The following is an 11,976-nucleotide window of genomic DNA, read 5'->3' as shown; positions in this document are numbered from 1 at the left end:
GGGGGGGTACCCTCAATCATCAGGAGGTTTTAATGGGAGCATTCGCATACCATGGTTTATATAGGGCACAGAGTGGGTGGGTACAGGCTGGCGTAGGGGCGTGGTGATTGGCTCATGTGTTACCTAGGAGGTGTTTCCGTCTATGGCGGCATGCTGTTACAATTTCGCTGCGCTTGTTGAGGAATGACAGGTCTGGACGGTAAATAATAAACAGTTTCTCTTTCAAGCATAGGTTGCATCTTTTATTACCACTATTGTAAGGTGTGCTGGATGCAAGAATTTGCCATGTTATTGAATATTCAACATTATTGTCTTTGAGGTCCCAAATGTGTTTGCTGAGTTCTGTGGTATTTCGCAGGTTTTTGTTCCTGAAAGAAGCCTTGTGATTGTTCCATCTGGTTTTGAGATGATTTTTCGTATATTGTTCATGCAGCTGTAGCTCAATTTAATGTTGTTCTTGTTGAATACTTTTCTTAGGGTAGAACAACATTAAATTGAGCTACAGCTGCATGAACAATATACGACAAATCATCTCAAACCACAACAAAACAATTGCAAATGAGCCGTCGGCCCCCAGACAGAGCGACTCCAAAACCAACAAAGGCTGTAACTGTCGAAAGAAACCTGATTGCCCTCTCAACGGGGGGTGCTTACAAACATCAGTTGTCTACCAATCTAAGGTAATACGCAAGGACATTAACACATCCGACACATATGTAGGATTAACCGAGGGAGAATTCAAAACCAGATGGAACAATCACAAGGCTTCTTTCAGGAACAAAAACCTGCGAAATACCACAGAACTCAGCAAACACATTTGGGACCTCAAAGACAATAATGTTGAATATTCAATAACATGGCAAATTCTTGCATCCAGCACACCTTACGATAGTGGTAATAAAAGATGCAACCTATGCTTGAAAGAGAAACTGTTTATTATTTACCGTCCAGACCTGTCATCCCTCAACAAGCGCAGCGAAATTGTAACAGCATGCCGCCATAGACGGAAACACCTCCTAGGTAACACATGAGCCAATCACCACGCCCCTACGCCAGCCTGTACCCACCCACTCTGTGCCCTATATAAACCATGGTATGCGAATGCTCCCATTAAAACCTCCTGATGATTGAGGGTACCCCCCCTCATGAAACAGGCCTGTAGAGATGAAATAGTCTTGTGATTTTTTTTCCCACACATACATATATATATATATATATATATATATATATATATATATATATATATATATATATATATATATATATGAAATACTTGACTTCCCGAAATCGGAGGTCTCAAGGTTGGCAAGTATGACAGTATCGACCATAGGCGCCAATCTGCATTTCTGCCAGTGGATGCTCTGTGTGTGTGTATTATTGTTTTCCCGATACCAATATTTTGGTGCTTTTCTAAAAAAAAAATGTCATTATTGGCTTTATTTTAACAAAAAAAATCTTAGGGTACATTAAACATATGTTTCTTATTGCAAGTGTGTCCTTAAATATAATAGTGAACATACAAGACTACTTGTCTTTTAGTAGTAAGTAAACAAACAAAGGCTCCTAATTTAGCTGCTGACATATGCAGTAACATATTGTGTTATTTAATTTTATTATTTTGTCAAGATTATAAAGGACAAGCTGTAAAAATGTATTATTAATTCACTTGTTCATTTACTGTTAATATCTGCTTATTTTCTGTTTTAACATGTTATATCTACACTTGTGCTAAATAATCATTTATTTTTCTGTTGTTTGGATACTTTACATTAGTTTTGGATGATACCACAAATTTGGGTATCAATCCGATACCAAGTCGTTACAGGATCATACATTGGTCATATTCAAAGTCCTCATGTGTCCAGGGACATATTTCCTGAGTTTATAAACATAATATACATTTAAAAAAAACGAAAGAAGATTTTGCGATGTTAAAAAAATAATCCAGTGCTTCATATATTTTGTTACGCCCCTCCTAGAAAGAAGAAAATATTTCGCACCCCCCGCCCCCCCTCCACCATGACTAAAAATAATATATTTTGTCAATACATTTGTTATGACAATACCTCTGCATAACATTGTAAGCTAATCAAAAATAAAGGAAACAACACACCAGTCTTTCCTCGTCCCTCACCGTGGTTACAGTGAAGCCAAGTGCGACATACGCTCATCATATTCTGGTACAGCAAAAAAAGCATGTTCCCAGAGGTCATACTTGCCAACCCTCCCGGATTTTCCGGGAGACTCCCGTAATTCAGCGCCTCTCCCGAAAACCTCCCTGGACAAATTTTCTCCCGAAAATCTCCCGAAATGCAGGCGGACATGAGTGACGTGTCGACAGCCTGTTTTCACGTCCGCTTTCCCACAATATAAACAGTGTGCCTGCCCAATCACGTTATAACTGTAGAATGATGGAGGGCGAGTTCTTGGTTTCTTATGTGGGTTTATTGTTAGGCAGTTTCATTAACGTCCTCCCAGCGCGGTAACAACACACAACAACAGCAGTCATGTTTTATTCTACCGTAAAGCAGTCCGTCTGCCATAAACAGCAATGTTGTTGTAATATATTGAGTTGGAGGCAATAAACAGGCGAGGTGATGAAGTACGTCTCTTTACTGTAGACTTCAGAACAGACTCACACACTTGACGTCAGGTGCGCAACACCACGTAAATCGTTGGCCAACCAAAAAGTAACCACAGTACGCTATAGCCAACATTCACCAGGAGATGGCAACAGACAAACATAGATCACTCTATTACATTCCTCCCTTTTTAGAAATGTAGAAGTTACTCAAAATAAATAAACAACCCAACCAAAAAATGCAGCAGCTCAATTAAAAAAACTGTACTTAAGCCACATTCTTTTTTTTTTTTTTTAGTACTGAACTCTTAACCCTCATTTGTAAACAATAACATGCTTATTATACAAACAGTATTTGTACATCTTTAACACAGATTTTTATACTGTCTTCAGAAATTCAGTTTTTTTGGTGGTACTCGAAACCTTCCTGGGTACCTGCGAAAGGGTATTCAGCATGGTTAGAAAAATAGTGACAGAGAATAGAACAAGGATGGACAATTCAACCCTTAACTCAACAATGAGTAGATGAGTGTTATGTGTGTGTATATGTGTAAATAAATGAACACTGATTTCTTTTATTTATATATATATATATATAATAAAATAAATATATATATATATATAAATATATATATATAATAAAATAAATATATATATATAGCTAGAATTCACTGAAAGTCAAGTATTTCTTATATATATATATGAAATACTTAACTTGGTGAATTCTAGCTGTAAATATACCCCTCCCCTCTTAGCCACGCCCCCAACCACACCCCCGCCCCCCACTCATACCCCCCACCCCCCACCTCCTGAAATCGGAGGTCTCAAGGTTGGCAAGTATGCCAGAGGTTATGCGCCCCCCCTGACATTGCACCGTGCCCCCCCCAGGGGGGTCCGCCCCACTGTTTGAGAAAGACTGATGTAATCATAGTAGTGTCGACTAGATACGCTATTATACGTGGGGCGGCCGTGCCAGAAACCTGAGGGTTGCAGGTTCGCTCCCCGCCTCTTACCATCCAAAATCACTGCTGTTGTATCCTTCACCCTTGCCCCCGGCGCTGCTCACACCGGAGAATGAATGAGTTGTAAAAATGAATGATGGGTTCTCACTTCTCTGTGAAGTGCTTTGAGTGTCTAGAAAAGCGCTGTATAAATCGAATCCATTATTATTATTATTATCATTACAGTGGATGTTAGGTGCGGATACACCAATGGCGTTTGTTTATATTGTAGCGTCCCGGAAGAGTTGGTGCTGCAGGGAATTCTGGGAATTTGTTCTGTAGTGTTTATGTTGTGTTGCGGTGCAAATTTTCTCCCAAAATGTGTTTGTTGTTGTTTAGTGTGGTTTTACTATATGGCACATATTTATGACAGTGTCGGCATTGTTTATACTGCCACCCTTAGTGCGACATGTATGGCTGTTGAGTAAGTATGCGCTTCATTCGCTTGTTTACAGTGTGTTCAAAGCCAAGATGATTGTGTCATTACATCGTTTTCAGGCACAATGAAGAATTGGTTAGATTTTGCTAATTATAGACTATATGATTTAGGACTTTTTTATTATGTTAAACGGACCACCCTCGGCAACAAGATTAATTTATCAAAAATTATATTAAAGTTTGAAAGTTGCCATCAATCTCACGTGGGTGCTCGGAATTGTGGATCGGCGTCTATGATAGACTGAAGAAACCTGCAGAGAATAACATCAGAAAGAAGGAGCCTAGAGCCCTGACCTTTTGTTCTGATTTGGAAAACAAAGTGTTTAACTATGCAGGCAGCAAAGTAATATTTAGCAAAAATTAATGTGGCACAGATACATTGTCACCAGTGCTGTAATGTTACGGTGCTTCGGTTTTAAAATTACACCATTTTATTTTTGGTACAGAAACATAAAAAAACTGAATTCCAGTATTATAATTTTTTCACCAAATTCCATAATTTTTTTTAGAATGCCGTCATTTACCTTTTTAACCTATTTTACCAACTTAGAGCATGCTTTATGATTTATTGTTAATAAAAAAAAATTCCATTAATGAAATGCAAAACTCCTTACATGCAAAAATAACAAATGCAAAACTCCTTACATGCAAAAATAACAATTTTGACCTGTATTTTAAGTGATAGCATAATAATTTTGCACCATAAATGTACCAGAGTGATTCAAAAGGTGATTATGTGAAGTATTTTTTTGAAAACTTTACTTTATGTATCTCCAGACACAACGTGGAGCCGCTCCTCTAATCTAATTATAATCACGTCCATTACGCCAAATAAACTGCATTTCATAGTACCTTATTTATCATTATCAAGTTCTATTATCACTGGAGGACAAGGCTAAACATCTTACACTCTGAGAGTAAGCCGGGAGCAGGCAAGCTAAGAGCTAAGCTAACCGCTAAGCTAGCCAAAGATAACACAAAGAGGTAAGTTCTTAGTATAGTTTAAGAAGTGGATATGGAACCATTTTACAGCAGAAAGTAAGCAAATATTAACAGGAAAAAAACAAGTAATTTAATAAGAGTGAGAGAGATGATAATATAACAACTGTTTGTGTGTTAGCATTGTTGCAGTCAGTACACGACATGTAAGAGGAGGGCGGATCGTTCCATAAATTAGTGGTGCCGACATGAAAAGTAGTAAAAATATATAATCGATACAAGAGTAATTTGATAAATATTTGTATTTCATTTTGTAAATGTTTACAAACTCAAGAGTAATTCCTTGGAGACAGTAGGACATTGAGGGCAAAAACCAAATTATTTAAAAGACTAAAAGAGAGTCACCTTTGCTTTTGTTTAGTTATTGGTTACTATCAGTGTTGGGTTAGTTACTGAACCAGTAACTAGTTAGTTACTAGTTACTTTATTTCAAAAGTAACTCAGTTACTAACTCAGTTGCTTACACCAAAAAGTAATGCGTTACTGTGAAAAGTAACTGTTTAGTTACTTCTTTTTTTTTTTAAAGCTCCCATTAATGCCCTTTTAGCCTTCATTTCAGTACTGTTATTGCACTGGAGAATAATACAATCTGTTGATCAACTTGACATGCATTTTTATTTTCCTTATAACATAATTAATGAAAAACAGTGCAACATAAAAAGGCATTCCTCCTTTCTTTAAACTTGGACCAATGACCATTAATAAAAAACAAGTTAAAGTGCAACATAAGAAGGCACATCATCTTCCTTGAAACATAGGTAGTGAAATAAAGCCTGACATCTGGAGTGATGCTGCTGTCTTCCACACTTGGAGCCATGGATTGTAGAATCCTTGTTTTCAGTGGCAGGATCATTGACACAGATGGTGAAGTTTCAGTGCTCAGTAGAGATGTAACACTTTTGAGGGGTTTAAGCACCTAGAGGACCTCATCTGCCACTCTCACATCATCATCAGACAGGGTGACATTTGTCTTCAGGGTGTTGTGGGTCAATGCAGAGTATATAGCTGCCTGCTGCTCCAACATATCATAAGTGGAGTTCCACCTCGTTAGGACATCATGTATGAGCTTATGAGTAGGCAGCTTTAGCATTTATTGCTTTGTCTTAAGCACATGAGCAGCTGTTGTGCTTGGGTGGAAGTAGGAAACCTCCTTCCTGATCCTCCCAAGGAGGCGCTCCATCCTATTGACTGAGATTCCCTTCTGTGATGCCAAATTCACTACATGTGCAAAGCACCTATCTGTGGTCCAAGTCCTGCCTCATTCACTGTAATTATTTGATTTTTGGCATTATCACGTGTGACTGGGATATCTTTATCTTCCATTCCTCCACTGCTTGGGTCAGTACCTGCGCAAGGTGACTCGCAGAGGGGGCGTGTCTTCTCATCTCCCAGTCTGCTGTGATGAAGTGAGCGCTTATAGTTCCCCTGGATGTCCACCCGTCTGTCATGAGCGCAACAGATGATGCTCGGGATAGTTCATCCACAACTTTTTTCTTCTCCTGCTCATAAAGATCTGGCACAATCTTATCGCTGAAGTGGGTGCGCGACGGGATGTCGTAACGTGGCTCAAGCACGTTCAGCATGTGTTTAAAACCCTCGTTTTGCACAACCGAGTCTGCACCTATAAACACCCCGATTCAATGGCGCGGCGCGTTCAAGCTCCTCTGTTACTCCGCTCGCCATGACCACGCTGTGTGTGGACTGAACGTGCCAGCAACTTTTTTTTGTTTTGTTTCATATATCAAACCGCGGATCACGTGTGTGACTCCCCTCCCCACACCCACACCCAGACACACATATAGACCGCGCCTCTTTTCTTCTCTCCGGCTTGTGACAGAGGAAGATTCAGAAAAACGACACCGCAGCGCTTCTGCTTCTAGCCGATACTACATCAAAAGTAACGTAAAATAACGCAGTAACGCATCATGTAGTAACGGTAACTGAGTTACTGAATATAAAAAATAACGCGTTAGATTACTAGTTACCGCCGAAACTAACGGCGTTACAGTAACGCGTTACTTTGTAACGCATTAGTCCCAACACTGGTTACTATTGACTTTGTTTTGCTCAAAGAGTTGTATGTAGTAAAAGAGAATAAGGAACTAGTTTTAACACTGTCAGTAATCACTCACCATAAATAAATGCAAAAATGTTAGTTAACAAACACATGTAATCGGTATTGGTGTCGGCTGATCTCAACCATGGTTGATTGGTATCAGAGCCGGCAGCATCAAACCCTGATCGGAACATCTCTAATTAGAACATTAGCTAGCATTAGAAGCTGTCAAGTTATCAGTAACTTACCAGTGACAATGTTTAAAACGCCCAAATTCCTTAAAGTATTATCAGATGTGTTGCGGGTTTGCGGTTTGTCCAGGTTAGCATTAGCTTCGTAGATTGTTCGGAGACTTAGCCAATATTTCAAAGGGCCGTTTTGACATTGTATAGTTCGGGAATGTTCTGGGAATTAATACGCATGATTTCTCAAGACACCCGTTCTTTATCTTCAGCATTTCAGTCACATTTACACCACGTTTTCTAATTTCAGTGACAAGAGTAAATTTGTTTCACTGGCCAATTCCGTGATTCAGTCCACAATTATAATAACGCGGTAATCATAAAGCCCTACTTGAGGGCATTCATCCTTAGAGGTTGCAACTATGCCAATGAAAACACACAAAAGAAGTGGTCATCACCTTTCTTACCACCTCCCTCCACTGTCATTGTCTACTGAACAGTGCAGAGAAGTAAAGGGGTGCAGTTTTTCCACAGCGGATTTGTCCATGAATAAGCATAGCACAAAAAGTACGAAAATATGTGTTTGGTTGATTGTTTCTTTGTTGTGACAATCCTTTTTGGCAATAAAGCCTGTTATAAATCCTGTAAACGGTGCCACGTTTTCGTGGGATGAGGAACAAAGGATGTGGGTTGCACCCATGAGAAATTAGCCAGAACTTTTCTGCCAATGCCAAACAGCTTACAGTTTCAGTTGTTTTGATCTTCTGGTATAGCTTTACCTGGGAGAATGAGCCCTACTACAGTAATCAGTATGTTTTTGCTGTAGGTTTCGTAGTGCCATGTTTGACTGATCTGGACAGGGCCCATGTGATAGATCATCTTCAGGCTGGTGTTGCACAAAGCCAAGTTGAGTATAGTCTGGAAAGTGTCCTGGTACCATTCCCTGACTGAAGGCCAAGTTCCGAGACAAGCCACAAATGGTGACATTCCAAGAAGACGACTCAGGTCCCGTAGGCTGCCTTACAGATTTGCAGTCAAGGTGTGCAGGATGGTATGGCCTACAGCTCGACATTTCAGAACAGACTGCACACAGCCAATTTCCAGTCGAATAGGCCTGCCGTGACTGCCTTGCACCGTCAGGCCTGTTTTAATCATCCAATCCAACAAACACCAAACAAGAGTCAATGGCAGAATAAACTGTTTGGCATTGGCAGAGAAGAATAGGCAATTTTTTTTTCATGGGCGCAACCCACATACTCATCCCACTCATCATCCCACAAATGTTCTTTACAAATGTGGTATCATTTAAAAGGTTCTTGGCAACAGTAAAATATTCATTCTCAAAAAGCATTGTTACAACAAAGACATAATTGAACAAACACAAATGTCCTTACTTTTTGTGCTGTGTTTACAAAGATGTGTTTTAAACACTGCATAGCTCTACAGCTCCACTGATACAGGTGTGTCAGTGTGTGCTTCATGCAAACACATTAAAGCAGTGGTTCTTAACCTTGTTGGAGGTACCGAACCCCACCAATTTCATATGCGCATTCACCAAACCCTTCTATAATGAAAAATAAAATGTTTTTTTTTTTTCAAATTCAAGAAAAAGTTATGTTTTTTTTACTGGTTCAAAGAACAAAACCAACACAGTGCATGAACTCACAACAAATTACACCCTTTACACACATTACCATGAATTGATTAACGTGGACCTCGACTTAAACAAGTTGAAAAACTTATTCGGGTGTTACCATTTAGTGGTCAATTGTACGGAATATGTACTGTACTGTGTAAACTGTACTGTGTATTCTCTTCCTTTGCAATCTGCTAGTAAAAGTTTCAATCGATCAATCAAACAACCTGCAAATCAGATGGAAAATTGTTTGGGGGTATCCATAATACGCTGATAGGGAGAAGTTTTTATTTACACGATAAGTCGAATGTGTCTTTACCTCCGTGGCCCTGAGACCGACTCACCGAACCCCTTGGGTTCGATCGAACCCAGGTTAAGAACCACTGCATTAAAGCCACTGTGAGGAATTAGAGCTGAGGGCATTTTGCTCAGGGCAGCTTAGCTCGAACAGAAAAAGAATGTCACTTTCCTCAGGCTTTACTTCCCCCCAGACTCACTTGATGAATACATGCAGTTTATATCATTGAAGGGGCTTTATTATGCAAAACCAACTTTTGATGTACCTGCTAATGTGTATTTGAGATCTGCATAAGTCCCGAAAATTTGAAATCAACCGTGGAGGCATTGCAGAGATATTTGTAAAACAATCTTGACTTCCTTCACACTTCCTCCAAACAAGCCGTTTGGAATTTGTTCCAGGTGTGACGTTTTTACCTGGTGTGACGTCAGCAGATTATCCATGTATGTTAGAAGTTTACCCAAAGTGCTTTGCAGGATTTTGCTATTTTTGATTTATGTAGGAGCATTTGGGGTCCACAACATTTCCATGATGACACCCAATGAAGGAAAATGCTCTGTTGCTTGTTGCTTTAACCAGCACAAGTCACTACACAAACTTTCAGCCTCATCTGAAGTATGAAGTGCCTTACTTTGAACTTTTAGGCCTTCAACTGTGAGAAAAATCGCTTTGAATATGTGCAAAGAAGAGTCACCAACCGCAGGCCTTCACAAAAAGATAGATTTTCCGAAAAATGACTTATAATGGACCTTATCATGCGAGGTACGTGAGGGACTCGTGGGAGAAATGGAGAATCATGTGCCTCTCAGTGCCTTCTATCAAGGACGTGGAAGACATCTATCTATTTGGAACTGTGATCTCAGGGCATCTGCTGATTGTGCTGGGCATTGCTTTTGGTGCATCGTCACATTCGGAAGACGATGGCAGCTGATCAAAGTGCCCAAAGCTGCCCGTCGCAATGGAAGGCATGGGTCGGGCTGTGGGAACATAGACTGTGGCGATTTCAGAACTAAATCGTAAGTTGGATCACATCACTGAAAGGCTTACTGAAATACGAAAATTGATGACTTTTAGAGCCGCATGGACAATTAGATCAGACAAGCCATTGAAATTTCTGCTCGCTTGTAAAACAACAATCCTTATCTATAATTCAACTCCCTCAAATGGCCTTGACGCTGCTCACAACAGACAAAGACTGTTCTGAAAACATCCCAGTGAGGACATCTCAGTGATAACCGCTCTGACATTACTCCCTCCTTCAACAACACCTGGAAATTGAACTTTGCTCGTAACGCCTGCAGAGGAAAACTCCAGACCTAAAGACACAACATAACCTACACCCTCAACAATGGGCATATGCACACATACCCCCAACCACATCCCACGCCTTTGCCTACGCTTGAACCCCTCTAGGGCGATGGAAGGATGTGGCAGCAACACCCTGCCCTCGTGGCCACGCCCAGGTTTTGTGGCTTTACTGGAACATGATTATCTCTGCTTACGGCTATCGAGTTTATTTTCTTAGCCTTAGTCTAGACCCCCCTCTCCCCAAGAGTCCAGTCTGTGACTGACTTTTTATTTACTCATCTTCCCCCCTCTCCCAGCGTTTACCTTTTGCCCCACCTTTCATGAATTTAATAAAGTGTGTCTGATTCGGATTCTGGAATGTAGATCAACATTCCTACTCTTAATTATGGTCATGAAGTGTGGGTAATGACCGAAAGAATAAGATTGCGGATACAAGTGGGCGAAATGAGTTTCCTCAGAAGGGTGGCTGGCATCTCCCTTAGAGGTAGGGTGAGAAGTTCAGTCACCCGAGAGAGACTCGGAGTAGAGCCGCTGCTCCTTTGCCTGGAAAGAGCCAGTTTAGGTGGTACGGGCATCTCGCGGAGGTCCTCATTGCATGTCCCACTGGGAGGCATACTTGCCAACCCTCACGATTTTCCTGGGAGACTCCTGAATTTCAGTGCCCCTCCCGAAAATCTCCCGGGGCAGCCATTCTCCCGAATTTCCACCCGGACAACAATATTAGGGGCATGCCTTAAAGGCACTGCCTTTAGCGTCCTCTACAATCTGTTGTCACGTCCGCTTTTCCTCCATACTAACAGCATGATATATATGCGGCTTTTGCACACACATAAGTGAATGCAAGGCATACTTGACCAACAGCCATACAGGTCACACTGAGGGTGGCCGTATAAACAACTTTAGCACTGTTACAAATATGCGCCACACTGTGAACCCACACCAAACAAGAATGACAAACACATTTTGGGAGAACATCCGCACCATAACACAACATAAACACAACAGAACAAATACCCAGAATCCCTTACAGCACTAACTCTTCCGGGACGCTACAATATGCACCCCCGCTACCACCAAACCCCGCCCTCCCACCTCAAGCGCCCCGCCCCCCCGCCCCCCATCTTCCGAATTCGGAGGTCTCAAGGTTAGCAAGTATGCTGGGAGTAGACCCCGGGGCAGGCCAAGGACAAGATGGGGGGATTACATCTCCTCTCTGGCCTGGGAACACTTTGGGATCCCCCAGGAGGAAGTTGCTAATATTGCTCTGGAGAGGGAAGTCTGGGGTTCTCTGCTGGAGCTGTTGTCCCTGGGACCCGATTCTGGATAAGCGGTTGAAGATGGATGGAAGGATGTTTCTGATTCTGATGTTAGCTTGATTTTTTTGTGTAGCTAACTTAGCTTTTCAATATAAGACCGTCCTTCAGCAAAATAAAGGATGTTTTTTCTAAAAAAAAATATTTTAATTGGATCGGTGTCT

Source organism: Nerophis lumbriciformis, linkage group LG23 (assembly GCF_033978685.3).
Source record: "Nerophis lumbriciformis linkage group LG23, RoL_Nlum_v2.1, whole genome shotgun sequence".
NCBI classification, from domain to species: domain Eukaryota; kingdom Metazoa; phylum Chordata; class Actinopteri; order Syngnathiformes; family Syngnathidae; genus Nerophis; species Nerophis lumbriciformis.
The sequence above is the reverse complement of the archived record's forward strand: the minus strand, read 5'-3'. Positions refer to the sequence as shown.